Source organism: Nicotiana tabacum, chromosome 8 (assembly GCF_000715075.1).
Source record: "Nicotiana tabacum cultivar K326 chromosome 8, ASM71507v2, whole genome shotgun sequence".
Lineage (NCBI taxonomy): Eukaryota > Viridiplantae > Streptophyta > Magnoliopsida > Solanales > Solanaceae > Nicotiana > Nicotiana tabacum.
In genome coordinates, this window is record NC_134087.1 from 41,635,533 (window position 1) to 41,656,697 (window position 21,165).

Sequence of the window (21,165 nt, forward strand, 5' to 3'; positions counted from 1 at the left end):
TCACTTTCAAATATTCAACCTTCAAACCTTTATCCAAATGATGACGATGGAAAATCATGGTCTTCGCTTTGTCTTGGCTTGATGTAACGACCCGACTGGTCTTTTTGCTTTCTAGAACCCCATTCCCTTAAATAAAACTTCCTGTGCTTGCTTTATCTAATTTACGACCTGCGGGGATGGTTGGTTCGGCATTTGGAAGATGTTCGTGTTGAAATAAGTTCATTTGACTCCTTAGGATTTTCTTAAAAAGGCTAAGTTTGACTTTGGTCAACATTTGTAGTAAATGGACCCGGATTTGTGTTTTGACGGTCCCGGAGGGTCCGCAGGAAAATATGGGACCTGGGCGTATGCCTGGAATTGAATTCTGAGGTCCCTAGCCTGAGTAATGAATTTTTATTAGAAATTGTTAAACTAAAATTCTAAGGATTTAAAGAAATTAATTAATTATTGATCACGTTGGTATTGGGCTCGTATGTTGGTTCTGAAGCTCAGTACAGGTACAATATAACATTTAAGACTTGCCCGCAAAATTTGGTGTCAATCCAAGTAGTTTAAGGTTGTTTCAGCTCGTTAGAGGAAAATTAAGAACTTGAAGTTCATAAGTTGGATCCAATTGGTTTTAGGGGGTGATTCTTAGATTTAGCATTGTTTCAGGCGTTCTGAAGCTTCGAGTAGGTCCGTTTCATGATTTTAGACTTGTCGGTATGTTCGGACGGGGCCCGGGAGCCCTGAGCGTCAATCAGATGAGGCTTGAGTGAAGTTGGAATTTTTGAGAAGTGCTGAAACATCTGCTTCTGTCATAACCGCACCTGCAATTGGTCGACCGTAGGTGCGAGACCGCAGAAGCAGTCCATCAATTGCAGATGCAGCCAAGGCAGGCCATGCCCAAATCGCAGAAGCAGCTCCCAAGCCGCAAAAGTAGCCTCGAGACTGCAGAAGCGGTCGCAGCCTACTTGGCCAGTTCCGCAGATGTGTCCGATTTCTCGCAGAAGCGGGACTGTAGGTGCGGTCCCCTAACCGCAGATGCGGAAATCACCGAAGCAGTAAGCTTCATTTAATACAGGTTCTAAGTCCCTTTTTGCCACTTTTCACTCCTCCATTGGCCATTTTGGGAGCTTTTGAGAAGAGACTTCCACCTAGCATCTTGAAGTAAGCTTATCCCACCTATTCTTAGTTTAATACTTGTGTCTTGGGCAGATTAAACACTAGGATTAAGGTAATAATCATGTGGTTAGAGCAAAACCTAGGGTTTTGATAAAAGTTAGATTTAACCACGAAATTTGTTATAAAATGAATTAGAAATCATATATTATTGATCCTTAGGTTATGGAGAACAACTTCCTTCGAAAAATTTCGGAATCCGGGCACGCCTGGGGTCGAATTTTAGGGAAACTTGTGTTAATGGTTGGGAAATTTCTTAAATAGCTAGAATTCGATCTTGTGAGCTTATATTGACTAGTTCATACCTTATTTAACTAGTCTGGGATCGTTCTCCTCCGAATTGAGGGTTTGGGCTCGTTCTTGGTATTGGAAGTCCACTTTGGAGCGAGGTGAGTCTCCTTTCTAACCTTGTAAGAGGGAATTGTCCCCATAGGTATAATAATTGAGTAATTTGCTACTAAATGCTGGGGCTATGTATGCACTATGTGACGAGAGTCCGTCTGTAGCTACTATTATGTTAATTGTACGGGTAGTCTAGGACCCATATCATGCTATATTTGTGAATGTCTCTATATTTTCTTGCTAATATGATCACTTAGGATATGCTAGAGACTTGGAAAGGAATATAAGCGAATGTATACACTTGTTGGACACTTGTATGAATTTACTTGGAAATAAATGTGCATTCATGTGTTTTCTTGATATTAATTGATATTTGTAGATCTGGCCGATCGCCTCGGTAGAGATAGATACATCTATGGTTCGCGCCATTCGACCCTCTGGCATAATGTGCGCATGAGATAAATGTGAAAGCGTTTCCATGACTTGTCCTGATAAATACTTTAAATGTAATTAGTTAACTGCAAAATTGTTCAGAACATGACTTATTATCTCTTGCTACAAACTGTTGATTATTTGTGACTCCCATGCTTAGCATAACACCTTATTATATTATTCGACCCTAGTAAGTATCTAGTCGACCTCTCGACTCTACTTCTTTGAGATTAGACAGGATACTTACTGGGTACATATTGTTTATGTACTCATACTACACTTCTATACTTAATTGTACAGGATCTGAGGCAGGTACATCTGGCTATCAGTCTGGTGCTTTCCCCTGACTCTTAGTTCGAGACTTCCACGGTGAGCTGCTCCCCTCCTATGCCGTTCAGCAGCTTGATGGAGTCTTTATTTACTTTTGCTGTCTATTCTATCTCGGACAGTAGGATAGTTTTATTCTTTTGTACCTTCTACTAGTTGCCCATTACTTGTGATACCAGGTCTTGTCACACACGTAGTAGACTATTATTTGGGGGTTGTATAACTATTTTGGCACATTACTGTTCATTCTTGGTTTAACTTTAACTTAATGAATTGCTGCACTTATTTTGGTAAAAGTAAAAAAAATGAGAACTTATTTATATTTCCGCGTTGACTTGCCTGACAATGATGTTGGGCGCCATCACGACCTATTATGAAAATGGGTCGTGACACTTGATGCCTCATTACCCTGAGTAATGGTGTTACCAAGGCCTTTAGCGACTAAGTGAATCCCAGCATCGAGAACCCATGATAGGTAATTCTTTCCAGAAATGTCAAGTGTCACAAACTCAAGCTTTGACAAATTCGACATAGTGAAAATTATCAAAGATGATAAATAATTAGAAATCATTAGGATAATAGCGTAAAGAATCTTAAAAATTGACATAATATCAAATTTGTGATCTATATACACTAAAGTGATAATTCTATAGAAAAGAATACTATTTGTTTCTTCAAATTATTCGTATATCTTTAATATTAACTAGAACAAAAATGTCTTCTAACTTTAACACAATTTCAAATGTCGAACAACGTAAAATAAGTATTCTTCTCTCAATTAATTCTATTAACATGAAAATTAGCAACTTTCACATGACAATCATACAAATAACTTAAAATAAAAAAACATAAATTTTTTTATTTATACACATATCTAGAGATTTGAGAAATTATAAAATTGCATATTCAAGACACTAATCATGAAATCAAAATATACAACAAAGAAAACAAAATGAACAAATATACCCGAACAATGAAAAGAGTTCAACTTCGTGCTGATAATGTATTAAGAAAAATAGCTCAAAGTAACAATATAAAATAAGAAGATAAGTAGAATAAGAGAAGAAGAGATAACTTTATTATTTCATCAAGTGTTCAAGTGTGTTCCATCTCATATTTCATACCTCTATTTATACTATTACATATGAAGGTTACAAAATGATTGTCTTAAACATGACATTAACAATTGAGATCATGGGGAAGATCATGGGGAGGGGTTATGAAGGTGTGGGAGTTACAATCATAATGGTGATGAGTAGTGGGAGGTTATTTACATCATGGATGAAAGTAGTCGGAGTAGTGGACATCCACATTTACTAAAGATTTTATAACATTGAGAACGGATCAATTATGTAGACGTATCTAAAAAGGAAACAATTCTATCATACTAAAAAAAATAGTCGAAAGGGTTTCATCTTTTTTAAATTTCTTTTCTTTTTTGGGATGTGAAAATTCATCTTTTTTAGAAAACTTACTGCATATTAATTAAATGTTACTTGTAGAATAATTTAAATAATCCAATTTGGAATAAGAAAGGAGACGAAATGAATTTGAAATGGAAGTTAAGCGGAGGGGAATGAATACTGAATAGGGTAAACGGAAATTAGGAAACAAAGTCTTTATTATATGACCAAACTATAATGCATCAACATCTACATTGCGTAGCAGCACAAGAGACATTCACAAATTATTCTGAGAAAGAAATTGTAGAACAACGACCTAGTATTAGTTCTACTTCTAGTTCAGTAATTGCCAACGAAGAAGTAGAAGTTATATGGAAGAGAGGCAGGACTTTGGGGAAAGGAGGGTTTGGCATTATTTCATTAGCTTCCACTGATGATACCAGTAATGCCAGTACTGGTATTGTTGATCATCGTGTAATTCCATCACTGATTGTAGTAAAGTCTTGTATGTTGAGCCATTCTGAATCGCTTCAAGTAGAGATGGAATTTCTCCACATTTTTGAAGACTCTCCTCACATTGTTCGCTCTTTCAGTGTTAAAGTTACGGTAGAAGATGGTGTACTCCTCTACAACTTATTGTTAGAATATGCTTCCGGTGTAAGTCTGGCTGATCGCTTGAATTGTCCAGGGAAATGGATGCCAAAGGTGAAGTTAAAAATGTTACATCTAAGTTTTAATAATGACAATAGTGCAAATCTAATTGTATCTACTTGGTTGCAGGAAATTAGGAAGTAGCACTACTTCAAGGAAAGTCATTCTAGTAAGGACATCAGAAAAGAAATGAGATCAATCAGTAACATGAATAATGCTAAATCAAAGAAAGTCAAAACCATCAAAAAGGAAAAAAATCAAGTCCAGATACTACAACTTCTCAAAGGACATCGAGGCTCTCTCAATAAGGAAAAATATCAAGTGCAGTTGCTAAAAAATATCAAGCCATACTTCAAGGACTAACTTAGAATTAGAATATTGATCAACCGAATCAAATCCACAAATCACTCCCTGAAATATGGATATAAAAGGGGAAGGACGTAGACGAATCCAACCCATATAAAGTGCATGATTCGTAGGCACCTCTTGCGTCAAATATCTTAGAGGATTTTGTGCCTCAACTAAAAAAATCAATTAGCAATGGCTATTCAAACTCTCCTATAAGAAGACTGGCAATCTCAACAAAATGGCTCACACAACTACACAAACTATTTCTAAGACTTTCTAGTTCTTTGTACAAATACTGTATTCTTGAGTCTACAAGTGTCACAAAAGATAAGAAGAGTCAGAACACAAAAAGAGAGTTGTGTCAACATTACAAAAACCATTGTTGCTGAATGTTGTTGATGGTGAACGTACTAAAACCATCACTATTGTAATCCCTTATCAAAGATCTAAGAGAACACTTGTAACCCAAGGAAACTGGATGTGGGTACCATACCAGTACTACACCCGTATAAAAATTGATGTGCCTTCTTCACCTTTCCATTTGTTTAGTTCATTCCTACTGAAATTTTTCACTATGTAAAACCTAGTCGACTACTTACACTTAGTCAATCAAGATTTTTAATTGGCTACAGTTCACCCCCCCCTCTTGTACTTTCAATTGGTATCTGAGCAAGGCTCAAAAATTTTACTTAACATCTAGTGAGGAAAATATCATGGGATCAAACACAGTCTTTGGAACGCTATTTCAAGAAGGAACCTCTCAGGTACGACCTCCATATTTCAACGGGCAACACTTTTCTCACTAGAAAGTACGTATGGAAACATACACTATGTCATATGACATTAAAGTTTGGTGCATGATTAAAAAGGGAAATCTTCCAATTTCATCAAAGAAAGATGACAACGGCCAAGTCATAGTATCAACTGATCCACTTGACTTAGATGACTACATTGATGAACAATCAACCGTCATAATAGTAAATGCCAAAGCAAAAAATCTGTTGTATAATGCTATCTGTGGAGAAGAATATGAAAAGATATCAAGTTGTAAAACTACTAAGGAAATGTGGGATAAATTAGAGGTCACGTATGAAGGAACCAACAAAGTGAAAGAAAAAAGGATCAATCTTCTTGTTCGGGACTATGAATTATTTCAAATGAAGGATGGAGAATCAGTGGAGGAAATGTTCTCCAGATTTAGCAAAATCCTTGGATATTTAAAGTCATTTGGTAGAACAATAAAAAATGGAGAACATGCCAGAAAATTTTTAAGAAGTCTTCCCACGATTTGGCAACCCAAAGTTATTGCTTTAGAATATCAAGTTCTTGACAAGTTGTCCTATGATGAACTTAAAGGTGATCTAGTTGCCTTTGAGAAAACTCACTTGCACATGCAGATTCAATAAGAAAAGAAGAAAATAGTTGCATTCAAAGAGACTATGGTTGAACCAAAAGAGGAAGAGGAAGAGGAAGGAGGAGAAAATGATGCAACATAGCCATGCTCTCTAAAGTTGTAACAAGGATGATGAGGAAAAACAGAAATAGCAAGAGAGGTAAAGCAAACTTCAGAAAATGAAGGATGAATAATGATAATGATAAAAATGATGGAAGATGCTATGAATGTGGAAAACATGGACACATTCAAGCCGAATGCCTCGAATTAAAGAAACTCAGCAGGAACTTTTAAAAGAAAAAGTTCTTTGGGGCCTGGAGTGATGAAGAAGAATCTGACCATGAAGAAATTGCAAATATGTGTTCATGTCCATAAAAGAAGACATCAACAAGGACTCAGGCGAACTTGGGCTCATTGCAAATGATGGAACAGATGGGGAAGAGTACTCAGGTGAACTTGGTCTTATGGAAGACGAAGGAACTAGCGAGGTACGTCTTCGTACATGTCCTAATTATTATGAACTCCAAGAATTTATTGATATTGCTCTTGCAGATAATAAGAGAGTTCTAAATGAACTCAGAAAAATTAAAAGATAAAAGAAGACTGGGCTTTGGAGTAAGAAGTCTGTGAAATTGAGCGTGATATACTTCAAGATGAAGTTAATGAACTTCAACTTCAACTGAATGGATTGCAAAAATCCAACAGTCATAGTTCTGTCAAATCAAATTAGATTGCTCCTCATAGATCTTTGATTGTAACTAGAAATCCTACTACATGCTCTTATTATGGTAAAAATTATCACAACACTAACCAATGCAGGAATAGAATCAGAGCAGAAAGAAGCTTTGAAAATCCCAATAATCCTTCTTGCTTTTATTGCGGAAAACTTGGGCACACTTCTAACCATTGTAGGTTTGAGAATAACAGGAGATGGGTCTGGTGACCTAACTATTTTAGTTAAGCTAATACTAAGAAATCTAACCATTCAGGACCCAAGCAGGCTTGGGGACCTAAAAACAATTTTTTTGCAGGAACATCGCAAGAAGAATCGAAAAGAAAAATGGTATCTTTACAGCGCGTGTTCCAGACATATGACCGGTGACAAACAATTATTCAAAATTGTCACCAAACTAGATAGAGGAACAATTAACTTTGGAGATAAATCAAAAGAAAACATAATTGGAGTTGGAAAGGTTCCTCTCAGCTCAACATATGATGTAGACGAAGTATACCTGGTTGATGAACCCGGTTAAAATCTTCTCAGTATCAGTCAACTATGTGACAATGGCTATGAGGTTCATTTTAAGAAACATGGTTGGTTTATGGAAGATGAATCAGGTAAAGTTATTCTTTATGGTAATAGAGACAGGAATGTCTATACTATTAGTAATGTAGACAGTCTTGGTAATAAAATTTGTCAAGCATCTATAATTGATGATCCCTGGGTATGGCATAGAAAGCTTGGCCATGCTAGCATGCATACTATTCAAAAACTTTCCAAACACAATCTTGTTGTTGGTCTTCCAAAACTACATTTTTCAAAAGATCATATTTGTGATGCATGTCAATTAGGGAAACAAACTCGTTCAACTTTCAAAATCAAAAATATTGTCTCTACTACTAAACCTTTTCAACTCTTGCATATGGATTTGTTTGGTCCAACTAGAACTGCTAGTAGTGGTGGTAGAAAATATGCTTTTGTTATTGTAAATGATTTTTCTCGTTTCACTTGGTTATTTTTCTAAGTCATAAAGATGAAGCTCCAAGGAATTTTGAAGTTTCTGTTAGAAGGTTCAACGTGAAAAATGATACTATATTTCCACTATCAGAAGTGACCATGGAGGAAAGTTTGAAAGCAGAATATTTGAAAACTTCTACAATGGTCAAGGAATCTCTCACAACTTCTCTTAGCCAACATCACCTCAACATAATAGAGTGGTAGAACGTAAAAACAGAACTTTGCAGGATATGGCAAGAACCATGATTGCAAAAAACTGTCTACCCCACCACTTCTGGGCAGAAGCTGTGAGCACAACATGTCGTATTATTAACAGATGTTTGAGTCGACCCATTTTTTAAAAAGACTCCATATGAGCTATGGAATGGTAAGAAACCCAACATCAGTTACTTCCACCCATTTGGATGCAAATGCTTCATCCACAATAATGGAAAGGACAATTTGGGTAAGTTTGATCCTAAAATGCGACGAAGGTATATTTCTTGGATATTCTCCCTCAAGTAGAGCATATAAAGTTTACAATAAAATAACTTTATGCATTGAAGAATCAATTCATGTTATTTTTATGGATACTAACCCTTGCTCAAGGAACGAAAAATTTCCTGAAAATGAGGAAATTTCTATTGTCCTAAAGTCTGTTGTTTTAGGAAAAGACAGTCAAGATGAGTCGACCAGTTAGCAGGATCAGTCAACTGAGGAGCACATTGAAATTCAGGTATCTTCTTCTGCAAAACAGTTAACCATTGGGGAAAAGAAGCCAATCACAAACATTCCAAATGAATAGAAAAGTAAACCAATGTATCCTCACAAATTCATCATTGGAAATCCACATGAGGTTATCACTACCAGATGATCTCAGAAGTTCAACTCTCACATGGCTTTAATATCACAAGTTGAGCCAAAGAAGGTAGATGAAGCCCTTAAAGACGACTATTAGATCAAAGCAATGAAAGATGAACTTGATCAATCTGAAAGAAATAAAGTGTGGAAATTGGTTCTAAAACCATCAAACGCTTCTATTGTAGGAACTAAATGGGTCTTCAGAAATAAGTTAAAGGAATCCGGTCAACTGGTTCATAATAAAGCATGGCTAGTAGCTCAAGGTTACTCTCAACAAAAGGGAATCGACTACGATGAAACATTTGCACTTGTAGCAAGATTGGAATATATTCGAATACTACTTACTTTTGCTGCTCAAAAAGGATTCAAACTATTCCAAATGGATGTAAAAAGTGCCTTTCTAAGTGGATACATCTCTGAAGAAGTATACGTGAAGAAAACTCCTGGCTTTGTAAGTGACAACTTCCCAAATCATGTATTCAAGCTGTCTAAAGATCTATATGGACTCAAGCAAGCTCCCCGAGCCTAGTATGAAAGATTAAGTTCCTTTCTTCTAAATCAAGGTTTTAAACAAGGTAATACCGACACAACCCTGTTTATTAAGCACTCAAATTCAGGTAATCTTATTACTCAAATTTTTGTTGACGATATTATTTTTGGAAGCCCAACTCTGTAAATGTGAAGAATTCGCTCACGCTATGAAAGGAGAATTCAAAATGAGCATGATGGGAGAGCTAACTTTCTTTCTTGGACTGCAAATCAAATAGTCTCCCAAAGAGATCTTTATCAGCCAAATCAAGTACACCAAGGAACTTATAAAGAAGTTTGGCATGGATAATGCAAAGTCCATTAGAACTTCAATGAGTCCTACAACTACGATTGAAGAAGATAATAATGGAAAAAGTGTGGATGAAATGATGTATAGAGGAATGATTGGCTCTTTATTATATCTCACTGCTAGTCGACCAGATATAATGTTTAGTGTTTGTAAATGTATAAGGTTCCAGTCGGCTCCAAAAGAATCACATCTTACTGCAGTTAAATGATGTTTACCATGAAAATGGTAACAATAATTAAATTTGTAAATGGGACTCTAAAAATACGTGATCTATTTTTATTCTAGTTGTTAGAGTAGTTGATGTTGGGAGTATGAAGTTTAACGATGAGATGCAAGTTAAAACGGGGCAGTAATCAAACCGAGGGGCTTGCTGCCCGGTCTTCGGACTAATCGATGAAGGGCCTCGGGGTCAATATCCAGCTCTAGTTCGAGCTATCGGGGGTAACCGGGGAAGGGATAACAGTTAAAATATAATTAAAGATTGCTCTTTACGGCCAATACCAAGCAATAAATGAAGAACAAGTATGAAAGCAGTAGATGCTAAGAGTAGCCTCAGGCAGATGAGTTAGAGAGAAAAGAGAGAGATATTATTGATATTCTGTAGAATAGTTGGAGCTCTTTTTTACAGAGTATTAATGACTCCCCTTTTATAAGAGGGGGACTCCAAACTTACTACAAGATACGTTGAGTGATAAAGGAAACAGTATGGGACAAATTACTAGCTTCATGACGTATCCGTAGACTAATGTTAGGCTGCCCAGGTAGACTTAATCGACTCCCGATACACTCTTTGAAGGCTTCCTATATTCGTCGGGATCCTCGGTTGGGTATCGACAGATCTTGAGGGAAATAACTGGCTCAAGGTCCCGAGCCTCCGAGGCGACCTACTGAAGTGATTTGTCAATGAGAAATTGGTCCTCTGATTTCACCGTGCACAAACGCATCATTAGATATCTTATTGGGACATCTGAATTAGGGTTATGGTATGCTCACTCTAACAATGTTGTGTTAAAAGGGTTTTTCAGATGCAGATATTGCAGGTGATAATATTTACAGGAAAAGTACTAGTGGCACATGCCAACTGTTGGGAAATGCACTAATTTCCTAGCATAGCGAGAAACAAAATTGTGTTGCTTTGTCAACTACTAAGTAGAATATTTAGCCGTTGGAAGTTGTTGTACACAAGTTCTTTAGATCATACATCAGCTTCTCGATTATGATTTATCTCTTACCTCTAATCCTATATTCTGTGATAATACTAGTTCTATATGTTTGTCAAAATATTCTGTGCATCTCTCTAGGGCAAAGCATATAGAAATCAAGCATCATTTTATCCGCGATCATGTTGCAAAAGGTGATATCGTATTAGAATTCATTAGTACTGAGTCTCAACTTGTTGATATTTTTAAAAAACCTTTTTTAGAAGAAAGACTTTATTTACTGCATAAAAAGATTGGTATTATGCCTATTTTGTAAAAAAAAATCTTTCGTATCTGTATAAAATATTTTATTTCCTTACTTAAGTTTGCTAAATTGATGAAGCGTATTAATTTTGATGTGAGTTTAATTATTACACTTCCATCAATACCGTCGAAGCAACTCCTAAGAAGTGTCACTTCCTTCTGAACCTTGCTTTTCCCTTAACTGATCCAACCCTTCAACCTTACAAACACCTAGATAAGTAGCCCCTTCTCCCTCTTATTCTTCATCTTTTCCCACAAAATTACCCTACCATGGCAAAAAGAAACTTCTCATCTTTCACTGCAACCAGATGAAGCAGACGATTTCAAAAAATCTACAACCTCAAAGAAACCGCAGACTTAGAATCATCCCTCGACTCTAACTTCCTCAAAACCAATAATGAAAACATTGATTCATTGTAGGATTTACCTATTAGCCAGAAAAAGGCAAGAAAGAGGCCCATGGAGCAAACCCCCGAAAAGCCTGCATGCAAGAAAGGGAAAGTGGAAAGCACAGATATTGGGCCAGAGGACAAACTAAACTTCTACGGACCAAGTGAGAAATCAACGTTTCAGTCCTATGTGCGGCAAAAATCAGAAGACTTAATTTCTCGCTATCAAGACATTCCGGAAGAATGCCTCGAGACCCTGAGGGCGTGGAGCCACGACCGAATCCCCTCCTTCAGGGCTCATCGAGGCCCGACTCAGGGAAGACGGAGATCAAAGCCAGGACAGAGGGGGAAGCTCCCAAGGCACACGAGTCTGATAGGGCCGGCCTATCCATAGCCTATGGTGAGGCATCGCGTCAAGCCGTCCCATCTCCATACTTTATAGTTAATGCCTATGTACTAGTAGCCGGGCTCCGCTACTATATAAAGGGAACTCGCACTACCTTATAGCAGGCTGATGTTGCTCCATTTCTCCACAAGATCAATAATATCTCTCTCTCTCTCTCTCTCTCTCTCTTTCTTTTCTTTCTAATTTGCTTGTTCTCACTGGCCCGAGGCCGCTTTAATATTCATCGTTCTCTTACTTGTTCTTCATCATATAGCTCGGTATTGGCCATAAAGAGCTTTATTTAATCATATCTTGCTTGTTATCCCATTCCCGATCGTCCCCGATAGCTCGAGCTCGACACGAACTTAGACCCTGAGGTCCCCCATCGACTAGTCATGCATCTGGGTAACAGGCCTCTCGATTTGTTTACTGCCCGTTTTAACTTGCATTTCATCGTTAAACTTCACATTCTTAGCATCAACCACTCCAACAACTAGCTCGAGAACAGATCACGTATTTTTAGAATCCCATTTACAAATTTAATTGTTGTTACCATTTTTACGGTAAACAGTTTGGCGTCCACTGGGGGGCTAAAAATAATAGTGATTATTTTGTTGCTAGTTCCATTACACAAACACACATTATCTTTCACACTTTTTCTTGTCCAAGATCCTTTGATTTTAGGTCAAAATGTCTGGCTCGGTAAACAGAGTCAAGAACGACAACTTCGAAAACCACGGGGAAAATGGCGTGGCTGTCCCGGCCGCTGGAGCACCACTACAGAATCCAGATAATGCGCCTGTACCGATTCTAGCGGAGGCAGATTCGAAGGATGCACAACAAGTCGACGAAACGTCTTACATCGACAGGAGCATACGACGTAGCGACCGACAGGAGGCTTAAAAAACCCCAGCCCGGGAAGAACAGGAAGTTAGCCTTCATATTATTTTTGAAATGTTGCAGGCACAACAATGGGCCATTGCTCAGTTGCAAAGCCACTCGAAGACTCCCAGCACAGCGGCACCAGAAACAGCTCCCCTCGTCGAACGAGTACCCTAGAGATCAAGCAACAACGGATCGATAACAGGCCCTACCATAGCGAAGATGCTTGGGGATCTCTCCAAGAGGATCAAGTCAGGTTCGTGGAAGTTACATACAACAGTGGTCCCCAGAGGAAGCGGTCCCAGAACCCGTTTCACGGTAATCCGAAACGCCGAAATTCCTTAAGTACGATAGGACCTCGGATCCCAACAAGTGCACCACCGCTTACATGTGCGCGGGAAAAGGCAACAACCTTCAAGATGATGAGTTCGAGCCCATATCGTTGAAGAAGTTCAGGGAAACACTCTCAAAAGGAACTATGATGTGGCGCCATAGCCTAGTGCCTGACCTCACAAACTCGCTTACCGTACTAGCAGATTCCTCCGCAGAGACACAGGCCTTCGCCCGAATCCTAATCGAACCATGCTCGATGACTTCAAGACATTTCAAACGAATCTTGATCAGATACCCAACCAAGATCTGGTCGGGTGCCCGTAACCGGTACCAGCCACGAATCAGGGCCGTGGACGACCATCCAAAAGCCTCCTCGGGCTCGGTGTACCCAAGTAGGCTCCCGACAAAGAGATAAATGCCAAACAGGTGGAGATACCACCCATGCGTCGCGGATGAGAGGAACGCCACAAGATGCAACCTACCTCGCAACGATCGGGAAATAGCTTGAGGGCAACATCCTCGAGGAATCTTCAATAGAATCAGGTTCGATGAGGCATGGCCGGTAGGGGCACCCCGCCTAGCAGAATATGATTTCAGCATTGCTATACCAAACATCGTGATCACCATAAGAGAAACCAGTGACACCGAGCGACTCAGGACTACTCGACCAAGACCCCTTCAAAGGAACCATAGCCTGGCGCGGGAACCGCAGGGCGCGCGCGGCCATAGGGTCAAAAATGGCCATCAGATCAAGAGAACAACGACCGTCCTACTCAATAAAAATTGCCACCGAGTACTACAGAGTGATCAAGCTCGAATTTATCCCCAAGCGAGGAAGGCAACCAGGAAGAAGGAAGCAAATAAGTCACGGTATATTACCACGATAGTAGAGGAACGACGACTCCCTCCAAGGACTCATAACATGGAAAGTAAAAATGTTCATTGCTAGGAAAGAACGGGTCTAGGGATATACTCCAGAGGACACCCTTACATCAAGAAAAAAGGACACCGAGACTTCACCTCGGCCTCACACTGACGCATTGGTAACCCTCTCCTTTGTTTGATCTATTCCAAATAAAACATGTGTTCATGAATACAGGTGGTTTGATCAAGCCTACCAACGATGTCGGACCAAAGTCAATGGGGCTTTTCGGACCAATCAACCAAATCGCTCCCGTACCCCGAATCTTTGATGGATTCCAAACGACGATCACCACAACAAGTAGGAAGTCCGTTCTCTCGATATAGCCCGTCTAAGCTCGAGCTAGGACGCCGGGCTTTGTACCATCAAAGAAGGTGCAAGATACAAACATCTTAGTCAGATGGCCATGGGCACACCGCTGGGAGACAGCGTCGGCCCCATTTTGCCAAAAGGATGAAATCCCACATAAAGGGTGGAATTACAATAAGTCGACAGGGAGCAATACACGACGAGGGGAAATTCCCCACCATATGGCGCATCACTGACATCAATGCCTCCACCCTAGGAAGGATCAAAGGTTAAACCAATCACATCTTCGGCAAAGCCTGATTAAACATAGCGGAGGGCTGCATTAGGGCTCACACCTCGAGAGGGCAGGAATGTACCAAATCCCGAAATGTTGCCTACACATCCCGCGGTGAGGAAGAACTGCTTCACTCCTATGTTATTTGTTCACTAACCTATATGCAGACAACCGTTCGGGACATTCGGAGGTTCTAACTCCACCCAAAGATCCCAAAGCCTTAATAGGGCCTACTGCATTTTTTCCTCAATCGGACTTCCGCCCTAAAGAGGGTCTCGCCAGCAAGATTATTAGCGGAGCAACATACTCCCAGAGGATGATCCAACAAGATCACAGGCTTTCTCCTGAAGACAAATGACGAGCAATGATGTTCTTTTAAGGGCACCATCCCCTCAAAAGGATCGGGAAATGCCATATTAAGTTTCAATAGTGAATTATGTACCAGATAGAATGGTCCGAGGAGCCACGCCCACGCGAGCCGAGCTCACGAAAATGAAACAATGAGAGTTTACGCCAAGCAATAAAAGGATATCTTTTCAGCATCTTATTCTCCAAATAAGGAAATTGCAGTCTATTCTCGGCAGGAACCCTTCCACCGAATGCATCCCCAAATGCTCGAGGACTTAGCGTCAATAATTTGATACCCGCACGATACCAGGGTCGGAACTCCGAGCTCATGAAGCCCCAGCAAGGTAGCTCCAAGCTCACAAACATCGGCTTTCAAGCCCAAGCAAACTCAATAACTCGGAGACTGTCGCCAATCGCCATGCACTGGAAAACCCAAAACTGTAAGACCCCTAGCGTGCAGACTCGGCGTCACCAGATCTATTCTACACTACAACAAAAACTGTAAGACCTCAACAGGCATGACAAACTGTAAGACCTCAACAGGCATGAAAATCTCGAAGTTTAGGCTATACGTCGCATTTGTAAGAATCTCGAAAGGGCATACCCTAGGTATAGATGCCTAAACTATTACTCGAGATCAAAAATGGCTCCGGCCAAACATACATGACTACGGTCAAAACGGCTGATACAACCAAATTAACGCGACTCGGGAACGTCCGACTGTCACTAAACAAAAATCGTAGGCCACTACTTTGAATATACTTCGGAAAGAACCAGTTAAAATAGGCTTCCCTCAACAGGGAAAAACGAGTTTCGACCATGTCAGCTCCAAATCACAAGGCTTCGACCTACTCAGCCTACGAGCTATGAACCTTCCGAGGTGCTAAAACATCGCCGATAACGATTTGAAATCGAGGTTCTTCCAGAACAGATGACGGGTCAGGAAAAATTATTTCGAAAGACCTTAGCGAGCGGAAAACAAAGCCTACAAAAAGCCCACGTGCAAAACAGCATAAGAGCCATTGTTACCAGCCAAACGAGCCTCTAGGCCGCACACTAAAAGGTCTCTACGACCAAATACCGTAATAGCCATTGTCTCCAACTTGAAAATGGACAACTTGAAGATTAAAATGAGCTCGAATCGTAACTTGATTTGGAGACCAGATCCAAAATAGTTAACCATGCAAGCCTTCGAGCCACATATTAAAAGGTCTCAAGCGTAAGAGGCACTATCGCCGGTCTGAAAGTCGAAAGTACTTAAGGGTCAATTAAAGCTCGAGACGCAATGCTACTTGAAGACTGGACCCGAAATAGTTAAACTGCAATATGCCTAAGTGCACAGCATAAATACAACTATCGCCAGCCGAGTGAGCCTCCGGGCCACACGCCTGTAAGGTCACTTCGACCCGAAGCACAAAAGGCCATCATCGTCCGCCCATGCAGGAAGGAAAGAACTTGAGGTTCAATTAAATCTTGAATCGCAATGCAACTCGGAGACTAGACCCAAAATAGTTGAAACGGCAAATGCCTAAGGGCAAGAAATAAGAACAATCACTATCTGACCGCATAAGCACAAAAGATTGGAGGTCAGGCAAGCTCGAGTCAAGGACTGACTCGGAGACTAAGCCCAAAAAATTGGGCAAAACACAGAGGCCCCAATGCCTGCTCACGTCAAGGATCGTACTTAAAAGTCGTAGGACCTCCCTGATAAGTTCCAGACCTACGAGGTTCATGCCAAACACCGAAACCAGCCCGCCTGGTCAAAAGAAATACAGAAAGAGATGCAAAAGAGATAAAGCTTAAAGTTTCCTCTTATCTTACATACGCAAAAAAAGGTGCACTCTCCATCTACAAACATGCTCCACAAGTATCAAATACAAAGCGGAAAAACGGAGAAATCGACACTCCGCTCCAAATGGCTATATCTTGCTAAATTCGCTCTCCGTGATGTCAGCAAGAAGGGACCGAGCATCACGCTCGTCCGCCCTTGCTCGAGACAATTCCTCCGAGAGAACGAAGCCCCTTGCACCGATCTCCTCGAGTACCTCTCTTCCGAATCTGCAACAAACATATTCCTCGATCCTCTTCTCCCGGTCGAGGGCTCGCTTCAGCTTGGCTTGGGCATCAGCAGCGTCCTTCATACGAATCACCATCTCCTAATCAACCTTGGTTCGGCTTAATGGCGCTTCAACCCGGGCATCGATTATCTCAGCCCTGATCTTCGAGAGATCAGATTCAAGTCTCCCGACCATATCCGCTTGAACTTTGACATTTTCACGAGCCAAGTGGAGTTGGGATTCGAAGGCATGGACCTTGGTCAAAGCGCCTATCTCCTCTAAAGCTTGAGCTTGCACCTGAGCCCTTAGCTCACCGCAAGCATTTCCGACGCGGTCGATGTCGCCTTTAAGGTACTCCAAGGCCTCTATCTTTTTCTACAGATAGTATAACAAAAAGGGGTTAACCTTAATGTCAACAAGAAGCTACTAAAAAAGGTTACCTGCTCCATCAAATAGCTCTCGTAATTCGAGCTCCGGTATGCCTCATATCGCCAATGCAGCAACTCAACCTCATTCTCCTTGCTAAGGAGCCTAAGGGGTTTGCCCTCGTCCAGAACCTTCCGAAGCTTGGCTCCATGATGAAGCAGCTCAGACCTGAGCCCATCACAAGCCTGCAAAATGAATACTCGATGAAGATAGGAGGACGCGCAATACAGAAAAACTATGCCTAAACTCACTACGATGTGAAGCTGGCGGACTTCCTCGAAGTCAGAGAACACTCCTGTTGATCCTGCCTCTTCGGCTCCAGGAGAACCAACCTCGGGCGAAGCATATTCACTCGGAGGAACCGCCATCTGAGAATTAGATACTCCGGGAACAGCAGGCTTAGATGATGCCCTCTCCTCGAAGACGCGGGCCCGTTCAGCGCCACTAAAAGCTCTGTTAGACAGTGGGTGCCAACCCCATTCATCGCTGTCGTCCCTCAACTCGGAGGCCAACGCCTCCTTCTCCCCTTCGCAAGAGCATTGCCTTATCCCGAAGAACCACCAGATACTTGCAAACGGCAAAGCCAGTACAAAAGAAAGGAGGGAAATATTACCTCAAATATACGAAGGCCAAGGAAAAGGCAGCATGCACGCATACCTTGGTATTTCGCTCCCCATCTAATATGGAATATAGCTCACCACCGACGCTCATCGTAGGTCGAATGGGTCACCAGCCTCTAGACCCAGCCGGGCAGGTCAAGAACTTCGCCCGACATCCATAAAGTTTTCGCGAAAAGGGAAAAAACATGATTACTCAACTAATTTTCGCTATAGGCAAAATCTAAAAAAGCACCAGACGCTCCACTCACATGCATAATTCCATCCCTTGGGAAATGGCAAAAGCTCCACAGGGATAATGTCAGTCGTTCGAACCCGGACAAACCAACTGGCCCACTGTCGATCCCTGTCTTCTTCGTCATCAACAACAAAGGGCATAGACGAACGGCACCTCAGGGTTAGTAGGCCTTGGTGATGAAAGGGCCGGTATATCTTGATGAAGTGGTTAAGCATGAATTCATGCCTAGCCTTCTCCGCAAAGAACCTCATCATCAACACCACTCGCCAAATAAATGGGTGTATCTGTGCCAAAGTAACCCGATACTCCAAGCAAAAATCAAGCACGACACTATCAAAGGGGCCAAATGCGAAAAGGATATAGGTATACGCTCAAGAATCCATCATCAGAGTCCGTAATACTCTCATTCGGGGAAAGCACCTGCAGCGTTATCCCCTCGCTCCATCCATAGTATCTCATTGCCATCTCCAGATGTCCATCTCTTAACAAAGACACAGTCTTCAGAGTAAACTCCCGCGGTTCCTAAGCACCGGGAGCAACACTCCCCACTCCCTGCCGGGCCGGCCCGAAGGGGTTGCCATGACTATGGTAAAACTAACAGATCAAAGCAAGGACGTGCGCCAACACTTTTTGCGCCTGAAGAAATGAGGAACCCTATGCCAAAGTGGAAGGACAACAATCTAAAATAGTGAGGTCTTTTGAAGAAGATGAAGCCGCCCCAAATATATGCAAGAAGCAGCAACGACTCGCCTACCCAGAGTGAGCCCCGGGAAGCCAACAGCCTCGATACAGATCGATGGGGTGATACCCGATCCTGGAAGCATCCTTCGACGAGAAGCCAAGAATCAAGGAGTCGGTCGTATTATCTCCAATTTCGAGGCAGCATTCTACCTCGGGGACCCCCGCCAAAAAGAAGTCGGACTTCGGGAATTTCAATGTCATAACTCGACTCAAGGCAGTACCTGGTCTCATGGTTCCCTTTTCTAAAAAGAGGAATGAGCACGAGAAGCTCTGACCATGAAAGCTCCCCGAAGGCTCGAGGCAGCGCCTGACTACAGGCAACTCCTCAATAAAAGTCTATCCTATACGCTTCAAAAAGCTATCTGCATCAAGATCAAAAGGGACCCCCAGGTACCCAAAGCTGACCTCCATTTAGGATAACATTCTCAAAAAGCTCCAAAACCCAGCATATTATCTCCTTACAACTCGGAGGGCCTGACAGCCCAAGCCTATCAGATCAATCTAGGCTTGGACCGAGGTACGACGATGGGCTCGGAAAAGAGCCATGTCGATCAACATAGGATCGGAAAGATTGCTCACTCCAGAGTCAGATATCAGTGGTCAATAATAAAGAAAGACATCCAAAAGGCCTCAAAGGGAACGAGAGCATACAAAAATAAGGCAAGAATCGAAAGCAGAAGTCAACAAAGTATATTCATATTCATAAAAATCCATGTACAACAGCCATCGAAAGGTCCTTACATACAATTGCAAAGCCTACAGAGGATCTCTACGCATAAAGGAAGAAATAAAAGGATGCACATGTGAGCACGTGATTTTTGCCCTATGTATGAATAATTCCCAAAATCCCAAACAAAATAATTTTTCTTTATTTTTACAATTTTTGTGCATTTTGGCGTCATTTTCTAACAATTGTTGCATTTTATTTGTGCGTGTTCATTTTTTATAAAATACAAAAATATGCATTTTTGCATTTAGGTTTTAGTTTTATATTTTTAGTATCAATTAAGGATTAATTTGTTTAGAACAAAACATGAAAAATCACAAAAAATAGTTCACTTTTGCATTCTTAATGATTTTATTGAGAATTTGTCACAAAATAGTTTTTGAATAATTTTAGGAATTAATTAGTCTTTGTTTTAAAACAATCAGGATTTCATGTTAAGTTTTACATCTTTATAAAAATTATAAAAATTATAAAAATTATTATAAAAATTGTAAAAGTAAGAAAAGAAAATAAAAAAAGAAAATAAGAGTATAAAAGTGGTCTTATTTAAGACCCAAAATTTGGGCCAAATGCATTAAAACATTTCAGGCCCAAACGCCTCAAACATCTCAATTCAGTCCAGCCCAAGTCCCTACCCGGTCTGCCCCCCCTTCTAGACGAAACGGCGCCCCCTTCTAGACAAAACGGCGTCGTTTCGGGGTCCCTGGATCAGGACCGTTGGATCTCATTAATCCAACGGTCCGGAACTAACGAGGTTCTTAGTATTTAAGTGTCCGAACCTTTCCCCCTACCCCCATTTGCCTCATCTTCCTCACCCCACCCCTTCTCCTCAAACCCTAATCCGTGTCGCCCCTAAATCCCTCGCCGGCGGTGAACACAAACTACACCGTTCACCCTGAGATTAACACCACAGATCCCCCTCACCCTCCTCTTTCCATTGCACCCACTGGTTTACCTCGAATAAGGCCAGAACTCTTCGAATCTTGGTTTGAAGTTTTCCGGCCAAGTGACAAGTTCCTCCAAGTCAGTCCAAAATCACACCCCACAACCCCCAGCCCTTCCTCAATACTAATCTGTGGTTGTTTTCTTTCAAATCACCATGAAACGGCCCGAATCTTAGATCTAAGAATTTCTGGCCAAACCCTAAAACCAAATCCTTTTGATTTCGAACCGTAGTATCCTTAACCATGTGTTCTCTTGTAAGAACACATGGTTAGGGATGTTACGCGTCAAAAATCTGAACGGATTCAGATATTTCTGACTGGCCGGAGTCCCTATTGCCTCTGTGAGTTTTTTTTACTGCTTCTTTTTACTCGCATGTTTGAAGTATTCTTTACGGTTTTGTTTCGTTAATTGTTCTGTTAATTTTATGGTTTAAGTGTATTAGCTTAAGTTCTGTTAATTACCGTTGATTCTGAGCTTGATATTTGGTTGAATGATTGTAAGTTCATGGTTTAAGAATTAGTTTAAAGTTCACTTAATATTAATCATGGTAGCTTAAGCTCAGTTTAATTTTGTTTAGCCTGTTTGAGTTGGTATAATTGAACAGAATTGGTTTTGGTTAGTCTAATTAGTTAGTTT

The 21,165-nt window shown here is 40.8% G+C and overlaps 1 pseudogene; it reads left to right on the forward strand.

Annotated features, from left to right (window-relative positions):
* Positions 1-3,902: 3,902 nt before the first annotated feature.
* Positions 3,903-21,165, forward strand: part of LOC142163058 (mitogen-activated protein kinase kinase kinase 20-like) — a 53,764-nt pseudogene continuing 36,501 nt past the window's right edge.